This window comes from Candoia aspera, chromosome 1, assembly GCF_035149785.1.
Source record: "Candoia aspera isolate rCanAsp1 chromosome 1, rCanAsp1.hap2, whole genome shotgun sequence".
Classification (NCBI taxonomy): Eukaryota; Metazoa; Chordata; class Lepidosauria; order Squamata; family Boidae; genus Candoia; species Candoia aspera.
This window is the reverse complement of record NC_086153.1, coordinates 276,150,862-276,163,666: the sequence shown is the minus strand read 5'-3', so window position 1 is coordinate 276,163,666 and position 12,805 is coordinate 276,150,862. Positions and strand designations below refer to the sequence as shown.

Sequence of the window (12,805 nt, the reverse complement as noted above, 5' to 3'; positions counted from 1 at the left end):
AGATAATACATTCCCCTTATTTTTTATTTAAATAGGATTTTATATCTGGCAGTTTATTGTCTCTTCAAAAACTCAGTTCCATGAGGCAGACGTGATTATTGCTTTCTGTGCTGTTGTGAAGAAAATAACATGGAGATACCATATACAGGTGAGAGCCAATTTGGTGTAGTGATTAAGGCATCAGGCTAGAAACCAGGAGACTGTGAATTCTAGTCCCGCCTCGGGCATGGTCAGTCACTCTCTCTCAGCCTTAGGAAGCAGGCAACAGCAAATCACTTCTGAAAAACCTGCCAAGAAAACTGCAGGGACTTGTCCAGGCTGTCTCCAAGAATTGGACATGATTGAATGGATTTTTTTTTTTAAAAGTTAAAAACCTTATACAGGTAGTCCTTGGGTTATGACCACTTCTTCAGCAACTGTTCAAACTTATGATAGAACTGAATGAGGGGCACTTACAACCGGTCTGCGAAGTTGTAGCCGTCACAGCATCCCTGAGGCCATGTGATTACAATCTGGGTGCTTGGCAACCAGCTTGCAATTAGAATGGCTCCAGTGTCCCACAGCCCCACGATTGCCATTTGCAACCTTCCTTCCCTTTGCTTCCCACAAGCAAAGTCAATGGGCAAAGTCCTGCACCCGCTGCTTTTTTGCCTACCTGCAGCATCCACCCACCCCACTGTGCTCCACAGTGCCTGTCCGTGGGACCTGCCACCCACCCGCCCTCCAGGGCGCCCACCTGTGTACCCACCCACAGCTCTCACCGACCAACCTGCTTGCCTGGGACTCTCGCCTCTTCCCACATCATGGTCACATGAGGTCCTCAGTTAATGACCCTTGTGGTCCTGGGGTTACAACAGCAACCAGGACTGCCAGGATTGCTGTCGCTAAGTGATGCGACATCACACTTTATGGCCACCTTGCTTAGCGAAGGAAATTCCAGTCCCAATTGCTGTCATAACCTGAGGACTACCTGTAGTCATCAGGAGCTGAGATCGATATGTATATACTATATTACCGTATGTATGTATATACTATATATACATATAGTATATACATGTACTATATTACCGACTGTCTCATTTAGCAAATGTTCGAAGTTACGATGTTGTAAAAAAAACAGCTTTGTGACCACATTCTCTTGGGTATCACAACAGCATGGGACAGAGGTAAGGATGGGAGTGACAAATGGGTCCCTTAAAGGTCAGTTCCTCCTCACCAACCTTTATAAAACTTGGACTGCACATCTCAGTGCATGTCATCATCCATATGATGCCCATGCTAGAGCAGGTGGATCTTTGCCTCCTTTGTCTTGGCAAGGAAAATGCACCTGCTTTGACTTCAAACCCTTTCAAAATGTCACAAAGAGGGTGCAAAAAGAGCTGAAAAGTATGTATCTCACGGAAGAGGGGAAGGTGCTTGTGAAATGCTCTTTCTTTTTCTGGCTTACCAGTAGTGATAAATTGCTCTGTCAATATTACCTTACCTTGAATCTCAAGTATTCAGTGGTAGAATTGTATAACCATGTTCATTTGGTATTTTGGATATTTGCTGCCAGTAAACAACGTTATAGTGCAGTCCTCTATGTGTGCAGTCAATATAAGTTGTGTGGATATAATGGGGCTTATTGTCAAGCGTGTCTAGTCTGCAGCTTAAATGATACCTAAAAGCTGGAATTCTCATTTTCTTTAAAATGTGATAAAATGTTAGATTAGGAAATGAATAAATGTGCTATGAAAGGGTATACAAGAGGGGAATATTCTGAAGATGGTTTTTCTTTGTTTGTTTTGCATGCTCTTAATATAACATGCTAGTTACCCAAAGATACAATTTAATCTATTTGTAGAATGCCTGATCCTTAGATAGAAAAAACATGTAGGAGAGTTGAAGGTGAACCTTCCACCCTTGGCACCTTTCATATTATTAGTGGTTTACAAAGTAAAAGAGGAGGTGGGTGGATGAGCAATGAGCTGGAACCATCCGGCAGGGAAATAAACAGAAACAGCAGTGGGATGGCAAATGAACCCTGGGTATTGCAAGTTGAAGATGTGATGTGGAAGCGTAGATTTGAGGTCCATGCTGCTGCTTCACCAATACAAGCGGCTGATTAAGGAGCAACTATTCCGATTTTGATTACTGTTATTCAGGCCCGGAGAAACAGAAAGAAAGAGATGGGATGTAACTATTTATTGGCAATCAATAGAGAGCCAGGTTCTTGCATCAGACAGGAGGCAATATGGGATGTTCACTTACCAGCGGAGATCTGTCTTCTTAACAGCACTTGCATTATATATTATTCCCTCCTACTGATGCCAGAGGCGCTGAGGCATAAAACTGGATTTTTTTGTCAACATTGTTTCTTTAAAGAAGTAGCTTTCTATAAGATAATTCTTCTTCAGGGTTTCTACTTCCAAAATATACTGTATGTAGGAACCTGGTTGGAAATAGCAATCAGAATTAGTATAGAATGTGAGTCATTGTGACATGGTACATATGCTGCAATCTCTCTGGTCTTGCTCGGTCCTATAATCTGATCATCACACTCAGCTTCATTTTAGCAAAATGCTTTGTGGCGGATCCCTTCTTCCCACTCTACCTTTATTTGTTTTTCTGGTTGTGGACTTACCTGATGGAAGAAGTTGTACCTGTGAATCTGCCTGCCATTTTAATTTCTTAGAACGACCCTTGTGCCGGCCAACTGGGGCATTGTGGGAAGTTCAGAAGGGAGAGCAGCTTCTAGTTACCAACTCCATCCAGGTAAATCCAGGGTCAGGGCATCATCAGGTCTCCAGGATTTCAAGCTAGAATTTTGTCAGCCCAGTCTGGCAATATCAGAAATTGGTCATTTGGAATTTTCTGTCTGTAAAGAATATGGAGCATGGCTAGTGGATCCCTAGTAGAACTCACTTAATTGTGGATTCTTATATATTGCATTCTTAGATTTAAATGCCAGGTTCCTGTTCCTACTGAATGTTACAAGCTCCAGTCATGGCTGTATTCAAGGTTGACATATCTTTTTGACTTTCTTCTTTGTTTTGTTAATGCTTGCTTTCAACTTTGGCCAATATGCAGCATATGCTACTCTCATAGAACCATATTCACCATAAAGCATCCTGCTCCTGACCTATTCCGTCCTCCTCCTCCTGGAGAAAATTGAATATGGTGATAATTAGAAAGATTTGTGCTACAATGACTCTGGCAGAGCTCTGCCTGATTGCCTTTGCTGGGGATGGCCTGCAAATGTGTGATAGGCAGTATCTGCTGGCAGAAAGGCCATTCCCTTGATTTGCCTTTATTCAAATCATCTTCCAGCACAGGAATCCAATGTCAAAGACCCACGGTCATTTCATTAAGAGGCTCCTGCTCACTGTCACAGACTGGAACAGAAGGGTGTGTAATTTAAAAGTTAATCCTTCCTCTAAGGATCCCCCAGTGAAGGATACTTATCATAGGCTGCCATCAGTCAGGTTGACCCTGCTCTGTCTAGCTGGAGAATACTTAGCTTTTCTACGAAATTCGTCTCCCTGCAGCCCTGTGTTAGAGTAGGTGTTTTCAAGCTTTTTCAGGCTGCAGAATCTGTTAATTAAGTGGGGTGGGGGGGAATCCCAGAGCTCCTGATCCAGAGGCAAAGCTCTAGTAATAGAAAATGGCTGTGTTAACTTTTTTTCCCTTGCCCTTAGTCTCTTGCAGAACCCCATCAAGTTCTTGCAGAACTCTAGAATTCCACGCAACAAGTGCTGATAGACTCTCCATTAGGGAAAAAGAAAGGAAAGTGTTTTGGATCTTCCTGCCCAAAGCTCAGAAGTGTGAAGAAGCTAAGCTATGTTTTATTCCCAGGCTCTTTCAGCAGCTGGGGATTCTCAGCAATAGATGTATTTGAGTTAAGGAGATGCCAACAGGGTGCAACAAGGTGCTGCCTTAACTCCATATTTTTCTGGATTCACATGGCTACTGTGCAAACCTGGGAAAAGATGCAGCTTCTTTAAGAAGGTGGTGAAAAGTTTGCTGTGCATCCCCACGCCTCTTTGAATTTGATTTCACACTGAAAGTGCTGTATATCCCTAGAAAAGAATAATATCTTGATAACACCTACACTACAAAAATGGGCATTATAATGATGTTAAGAGGGCAAACAAGGCTGATATTTGCCTTACTCTATATTAAGGGACTATTATTTATTTATTTGTTGTATTTTTACACCACCCATCTCGAAAACAACTCTGGGTGGTTTACAAAGAATTTAAAACAATAGTTTCATTGCAAAGATTCCAGATCAGATGCTAAGAAAAGAATTTTTTGCAAGACCTCTCAGCATAGATTTTATTTGCTATATAAAAGACATAAAACTTGTAGTTCTTTCCCAAATCATTTAAAAAAAAGGTACCCTGGAATTTTAAATTTTTAAACAATAGTGACTCTGAACAAAAGGCAGCTCAACAGTTTGGCTTCCTCCATTTATACTGGATTATTGATTTTGAATAATGCTAACGTGTATAGTTGCGGGACGCGGTGGCGCTGCGGGTTAAACCGCTGAGCTGTCGATCGGAAGGTCGGCGGTTCGAAACTGCGTGGCGGGGTGAGCTCCCGTTGCTCGTCCCAGCTTCTGCACACCAAGCAGTTCGAAAACATGCAAATGTGAGTAGATTAATTGGTACCGCTTCGGCGGGAAGGTAACGGCGTTCCGTGAGTCATGCTGGCCACATGACCCGGAAGTGTCCTATGGACAACGCCGGCTCCAAGGCTTTGAAACGGAGATGAGCACCGCCCCCTAGAGTCGGACACGACTGGACTTTACGTCAAGGGAAACCTTTACCTTTACCTAACGTGTATAGTTCCAAAGTAGTTTTGAAATAATAAATGGAGAGGTTTGGCAGCAACTTGTGATATTTCTATTCCTGCACTTACCCATAACTATCCAGGGCTATTGACAATATTGGAAATCTGCTGCAGCTGTTAATGTTGCCTTTATTGGAAGTAGGCCCATATGAATCAGCTGTGATTTGATTTGAATGGAAGATTCAAAGAGGGCATGATTCAATCTGAGTTTGTGACTGAGACTGAAACTTGATTTCATTCAAGCTGATTCAAGATTGGACTTGATCCACCAATAGGTTATAATAGAGAAATTTCAAGACATTGAAAATTCTTCATTTTGGGGCAGACAGTATTCCTTAGTGACATTTAACTGTGCCATGTTTCAGCCATATAACTGCAGAGGCTTTATCACACTGAATTTTTGAAATATTTCCTCTTTTAGGGCAGAGAGAACAAAGCTGAGGGAAGGACAGTCAAACAAGCCTCCGTGCTACCTAATGTCTAGCAAAGAGCCTATGAAGATGTTGGACAAAACAGGGTAGTGTCATAACCCAAATTAAAAATCCAAACTTTCCAAACACTTTAAAGAAATTAAGCTCTGACCTTTTCACTTGCTTTTCTGGGATCCCCTTGGTTGTGCTTGAACCCTCTAACCCGCCAACCTCTCTCAGTGGGGAGCCAGGTTGGGCAGGACATAGTATCTGGGTGTGGACCCTTTTGGGGCAGGGCGTGAAAGAAGGAACACTGACTTGTGGGCTGCGCTCTGATTGGGTGCAGCTTGGCAAGATTGGCCCCCCTCAGGGCCCCTGCAGAGTTTTGGCTTGCTAGCAGTAGCTGTGTTAATGAATTAGCAGAGGCAGCTGAAGTAGGCAGGCAAAGGGAAATACAATGTCACAGAGATAGGCAAGCTGTAAAAAAGAGTGGCACAGAGAAAATGTCATTCATAGCCTTGCCCCCATTAAGAGCCTTAAATGTTTGATCTAACACGTGCCAGTTTAAACTTGGCAAATGTTCACTGTTAATATGAAAAGACCGCAAAGTACCCCCATCATGTAGCATCGAAGAGAAAGGGCAAACATTTGACCTTAGAACGGGTACTACTGAACCCTGAGATTATGAAAATCTGACTTGAAACCCCAGTTGTGTTGGCAGGACCACTGTAGAATTATAATATTCCATTGGCACAGAAGAGAGCAAAATGAAGCCTTACGGCTGACCACGTTACAGAAGCTGAAAACCGAGAAAGTGAATGAAGTCCAAAGTGATGTTAGCTTTGGCATCTAGAGCACTTGGAAGTGCTCTGATAAGCAGAGAATTTAAATCTCATAGGCTGGCTACTCATGCCAATATCAGAGTGCCCATTATATCACTTAACACCACACACACCCTTTCTCCATATATGGAATTGAAGTTGCAATATTGTATATTGTCTGTTAGAATCTGAGAAGCATCAGAAGATCCATCAAACCTTTGAAGTGCTTTGGGGCATCCAATTTAATGAATTGCTTTGGAGCAGGTTCCCACTTCAATCTGCATCAAGGGTGGGGGGTGGGGTTGATTAAAGTTCTCCTTAATGAAATCACCCATTCAGAACTTCATACAACCCTAAGAGACAGCTTCTGGCAAAACTGCTTCTGGATAACTCCCTTTAATTTCACTTGAGCCCATGTAGAAAAATAAAATAGAACACCTGAATTTATCCTTTATGTTTTGATGTGAGTGTGCTATCCCATCTCTTCTCCAGCTTTTAGCTCAGTGTGACAGAAAAGATACTAGCTGGTTATTGGAACTGCAGAAGGGAAAAAAAAAAGATTTTGTATTTGAAAAAGAGGCTCAGGTCTACTTGGTCTTACCTATTTTCTTCAAGGGCCAAACTAATCATGAAGGAAGACATCCTTGACTGGAACATCTCTCTTCTTGCACTCTCTTTTTTGTTCCTTAAAAGCATCTGCTAAGGACATGCAGATGGAAAAAGCTATAAAGTCCTCCCCATTCCCCATTTTTCCTGCAATTAATAGCAACTTTGCATGCATTTAAATCAGGGAAGCCATAACTGGAAGAAATGTTAATCCTCATTCCTACCCCTTTATGGATGCCTTAAAGTCCACCCTCTCCTGCATCCTACCACTGATTTAAGTAAAGAAACGGACTAAATCATATATTGTCTAGTTTGGTATTTGAGTCTTATGTTAATTCTGTGCCCTTTCAGGACTGCTTCTCCTGGAAGTTTCAAAGTAGAACTTTTTTTGCAGTGAACTTTTTAATTTAGTCTGAATACTAAATTTCCTCTGGGGGAAACACAAGAAGCAATTCTTCATTATTGTCATGAGAATAATAATGCTAGCATGAATATACTCAGGAATGTGATGCTGGATAATAGATACAATGGTGCTTCACCTGTTTTGCACATTCATTCAGAAGTAGATGAGAAGAAATGAAAATTTTAAAGGTCAATATCAAAAGGCTAGAAAACGAAGCAGCCGTGATTACCAAATTGATCCAAGGAAACTGACTCTGAATTTCAGACCTCCTCCAAAAGAAGAGTAAATACAATATTAAAAAAAAAAGACATTAAGTAAGGAAAAAGGGTGGTTGTACTGAGAAGGAACAAAAAAATGGGGAATGAAAGTGGGGAGGGGAGGGGAGGGGAGGGGAGGGAAGAGATAAATGGACAAGGAAAGTAAAGAAAAAGAAGTCCCTGTTTGCATGTTGCAAACATGATTAAAATCCCACAGAGAAACTGCTCCTCTCAAGCAGTGGCTAATTTCCAAAGGCGTTCTTGCTTTTCAGCAACAGATCTGTAGCCATTTGCCTCTCATCCAGTTTGCTTCTTTCCTTCTCTTTTAGTGAATATAAAAGATCCCTCTCGTCAATGCACAGGTAATTTTTTGGAGGGGAAGAAAACGACACCTCATTTTCTTGTTGGATAAGTGCCAAATCCACCTTTAGAGCATCAGGTATGATTCTGCTTCTCCCACTTGGAAAACAACAAGTAGGAATTACAAGATGGCAAAAATATTAATTGTATCAAAGAAAAGGAGCATCTTAGTTGTGAATGAAATCTTAAATTCAGAATAAGAGAAAGAATACGATTTAGGCAAGGTAGAATAAGTTGAAAAACTATGAAGAATCTCAAAGCCACAAGGAATGGCAGTTTCAATCCTTAGGATAGATTCAGAATTTTGAGAGCATGTTGTAGTTGCTGACACAAAATGGCTGCCATGGCAGATGCTCTTGCCATCCCTTCCAGCTCTCTCCCAGCATGCTCCCTTCCACTTTAGCTTACCTTTACCTTTTTCCTGGACAATCAGGTTCATTTCCAAACAAAGCACAAGACTGCTAGAATCTGATACTTTGCTTTGTAGCATGGGTGTGAAAGGTGCAGCACCCATGTTGCACTCCCCAGAACTCCCTCCAGAAAGGCCAAATTTAAGGGGTCCCCTTTTCATTTGTGGGTATATGGAAAAGGTTCAGGGACAGATGTTAAGGTACCCATTTCCCTTTTTAAAACCTTGAGGATCTACTATCTCCATTAGACACTGACCTTGCTAATTTTTGTGATGAAGCATTCAATATGCTGCCCAAAGATTGGTACAGCCCTCAAGCTTGCAGGAGTTGTGTGTCCTTGCTTTTCAGCATGTCCGTTTCCCTTTTTGAATTGGAAACCAGTGGGACAGGGAGTCTTTGTGGACAGTAGGCTTCTGCACAGCCACCTGGACCTAGTAGTAATTGTTCAAAAATAAAAGTGGTGGCTGGCTGTGGAGCTTTCTTTGGATGTACACCTGTCTTCCTAGAAAAAAAAATGACCAAAACCAAGTGGGATAATAGAAAACATTCTGGTTGCTAGCAGGAAGAAACTTGTAGTAAACAGGCATTTTTAATGGGGTCCTGCTATTACCAGTTAGAAGGATGCTATTATCAGATAAGCTGGCTTTGGGGTAGGATAAGGTGAATCCAGGGAGGATGGTGTTTTAAGTGGTTCCTCAAACTTGTAATCAGCCACAGATATTCTTCCAAAAGTGGCACCCTTCAGATATATTTTTTTAATTGTAGTTTTTAACATTTAGTTTTTTATGATGGTTTTTATTGTAAGCTGCCTAGAGTCACTTTACTGTGAGATGGGGGGCTATATAAACGTGATGAATGAATGAATGAATGAATGAATGAATGAATGAATGAATGAATGATGATATTGGAGTGACAACTCCCAAATTTCTCAGTCAGGATGTCCAAAACTCAGGTTACTTGAAACTCTTAGCGTTCTAGATCCAAGACATCTGGAGGAGCTATGTTGTAGAAGACTGTTCTAAAGGCAAACAGAGGAGAGATTATTATTGTCACAATCAGGGCTGGTTTGTCATGGCATTATTTGAAGTGTTGAGCAAAATGAATCAGCATCAGGAAGATGCTATGTACCAAATAAAGTCCCTGACGAGTGTCACTTTATGAGTCCATCTTAATTGAAGTCAGACATTATGTCAGACATTGCCTGACTCAGAGGATGAGTAGAATTCACATAACCCCATACTCTGATTTGTACCACTGTATAGCTTTATCTACTTCTTGATAACGGAAGTAGTACATTGAGACAGAGTCATTGTGACAACTGTGTGTTTGTGTATCTATAGCGGGATTCTCAAATTAATTTTAAAGACTGTCATCTTTATGACCAGATGAGCAAGAAATAAGCAGAAAGGGAATATTTTCAGTCACAATTTCTGAGAGGTGGTTTGCAGGACTAGAATTTTCAAGAAGATTAATTTGACTTTTAAGGGGAGCATGTTTCATATTTAAGCCATTAAGAGGAAGAAATGACAGAGTCTGCCTTCTGATTACAGCCACACTTTAAGGAGACAGATACAGCCCTCCTTTTCTCTTCACCTTTCAGAGCATCTAATTTGCAAAGCCAAGATGTCTTTGAAAAGACCACCACTTACCCTCAGGCAAGACATATCTTGCTCACTGGCATAAATTGCAAGGCCACTCCTTGCCTATTGTATTTTATATCCTCCCTAGAAAAATGACAGACTGGCAAGTATCCGCAATCTATTTCCCTTTGCCAAGATGTGACAGGAAAGGTCCATTGCAAAGATTGATGGCAAAGGGCTTGCTTGAATTATAGCCTGTTGCACATGGAAAGATAGGTTTGCTTAGAGTGGTGCTGGATCCTTTTAAACCATCCCTCCCTGTTGCCCACACAAAAGACAAATGGAAGAGCTTTCAGAAGAGAATCAGCCATTTGTTTAAGAGTTCTTGTTGGAACAAAGCGTTACGTGTGAATGAAACATTCAGCAACATCTTATTTGAGTCAGAAAATTCATTTTCAAGCAACTTTAAATCAGGGAAAGAGACAGAACAAAATATCAGTGAACTAAAATAAAATAAAATAAAAACAACAACAACAATAACAACAGTTAACATGCTGGAATACAGAGAACCAGTTCCATGTCCACCTTTAGCCAAGGAAGCTTACTGGGTGACTTTGGACCAGTTAGCCCAAGCTACTCACAAGTTTTCTGTTGTGGGAAAAGTTGGAAGAGGAAGTACTATGTATGCCTCCTTAAGCTCCTAGAGAAAAGGTGGGATATAAACCTCTTTTTTGTTTGTTTTGGTGCCTTCGAATCATTGTTGGCTCTGGGTGACTAGTCCCTGCAATTTTCTTGGCAAGGTTTTTCAGACCTGGTTTGCCATTGCCTCCTTCCTAGGGCTGAGAGAGAGTGACTGGCCCAAGGTCATCCAGCTGGCTTCATGCCTAAGGCAGGACTAGAACTCACAGTCTCCCAGTTTCTAGCCTGATGTCTTAACCACTATACCAGACTGGCTCTCTACTGGGATATAAACCTAACAAATTAAAAAATAGAGAGGCAATGCTTTATCAAAAGTTAGCACCATTCATTCCCCCACCTTGTTCTTTTTCTATTATTGTAATAAAACTCAGATCCAACAGAACAGAAGAGAAGCAGATTTCTACCCTGGCAGATTTCAGGGTTTTAGTGGCAGTCAACTGATTGAGGGAAAAAAAGATGGCTCCAGGAGTGATGAGCAAAATACAATGTGTTGCCTTGGCAAGTGAGGACTCTGAAATTATTCACTTCTGTCATGATGGATGTTTTTAGTGGTGTCCAAGGCAACAAAGAAGAGGTTTCCATGTAATATGATGCCAACACCTAACACTGTTTTCAATCAATGATTGTGTATTTATGCACAGAGGATCACTAGCAGTAACACCTGCTGGGGCTGTAGAATGCCTAGGCTAAGAGTAAATCCTCTTTTCTGGTGCTGTAGGATCTTTCTCCATTTCTTAGCATTTCCTCTGAAATCAAATACATATTCTATGGAGATAGGTTCCCACAGGGAAGAAGTTGCTTGCTGGTCAAAAAGGAGCAGATTTAGCACTGATAAAATTAATACTGAAGGGTAAAGATCAGACTTTGCCACAAGCAGGGCCATGCTGCTTAGATCAAAACTGTCTCTTCTGACATCCTGCTTTGCACAGTGGCCAACTAAACACTCACGGGAAGCCCATGAGCAGGATTAGAGTAATAGCCCTCTCCTGTTGTTTTCCTGAGCATTCTGCCTCTGGTCTGGTACGAAATCAGTATTCAGTTTGATACATGAGACATTTCAAGGAAGTAAGCTGTGATAAGAAAAGGCTTGCTGTTGACTGTTTTTACTTGCATTGTCAAACAGTAGCTTTTTTCTCTGGTTTTTCTCAAAACTTCTGAGGGTAGAATTTGAAGAGGGACTAGACTACAAGAGTAGATTACAAGACTAGGCAGAAGAGCAACAGCTCTGGACTGGAGATTTCAGCCCTTCAAGATAGACCAGACTAGGAAACCAAGGCTAATACTACTTTTGTTATTAAAATATAGTAACAGGATCTTGCAAGTCTGAATGTGGGTCCCCCCACCACCACTCCCTTTACCTTTGTGAGAACTAGGGAGGGTCTTGTCTGAGACATTTTCTCAGATTACGCTTCTGCCGGACTCAGCCCTCTTTTATATGATTGTTGTCTCAGTAGCAGTTTTTCCTCCTATCCCTGAAGATTGTCCCTTCTGCTCATTACAAGAGGTTTAGAAGAAAATACGACAGCATTGTATGAAAAATACCACCCTGGATAATCAGGAAAATATCCATAAAGGTTGCTCTTGCATCCAAATAAGTCACTGGCAGGTATGATCAAGATCATCAAAATGTCTGGTTGCACTGAGGTTTCAGGAAACACTCTTCACAGGGATCAGTAGCTCTCTCTAAGCTAGTCCATCTTCCGTGGTCTGGGGCGAGAGCTCATTATCTGGGAATAGTTCAGCTACCTTTAGAACATTCCTTTGAGACTAGTGCCTCTGCCAATGGTCCTCAGAAAATTACACAAAAACTGAAGAACAGTGATAACATTCTAAGAATGCTTTAATCGTATTTTGAAATGGGGCATTGGGAGTGATCATACATCTAAATGTTGGTTATTTAAAATGGTTAAGTTTGTATTTTCAGTCCTGTTGCTTTGGGAGATCCCACTCAACAGGCATGGTTGAAAAGAAGTACAGAAGTGGATAGCTGGTGATTTAGGCAAGCTAGAGAGTCATTGACAGATGGAAATCCAACTGGGGACAGAAGGCAGGCTGGATTTGCAGTTCTCGCTTTGGTAATTGTTCCTTGTCTCCTGCACAAAGTCCTTTGATTCCCTTTTTGTTCTGAGCATTTGTGTGAATTAGACACCAGGATCAGTCATTTATGGGAATAAGAATAGCATCTACAGAAGCATTAGCCAGCTGTCATAATTACTGTGCCTTTGAATTGTCAGGCTTTAGAACATGGGTTTTGTACCAGCATTGGCCAGGAAGATATACAGACTAGAAGAAAGAAAGCAGACAGCTTTTATTACTAAAGGTGTTGCCATCTTCCTACACGTTGGTGTCACATATTCAAAATAGGTACACTTAAAAGCAGCTATAATTGGTGCTGTATATCTCAGACAGGCTAATATCTATGAATA

At 41.3% G+C, this 12,805-nt stretch overlaps 1 protein-coding gene and 1 long non-coding RNA gene across 4 annotated transcripts in view; one reads left to right on the top strand and one right to left on the bottom strand.

Annotated features, from left to right (window-relative positions):
• Positions 1-12,805, top strand: part of SLC8A3 (solute carrier family 8 member A3) — a 148,324-nt gene that overhangs the window by 28,641 nt on the left and 106,878 nt on the right. The gene's annotated exons all lie outside the window — the stretch shown is intronic.
• Positions 9,032-12,805, bottom strand: part of LOC134487778 (uncharacterized) — a 35,496-nt gene continuing 31,722 nt past the window's right edge. For all 3 annotated transcript variants that reach the window (XR_010066888.1, XR_010066889.1, XR_010066887.1), the window contains one exon: positions 9,032-9,118. This is a non-coding gene — a long non-coding RNA (uncharacterized LOC134487778). The remainder of the gene's footprint in view (positions 9,119-12,805) is intronic.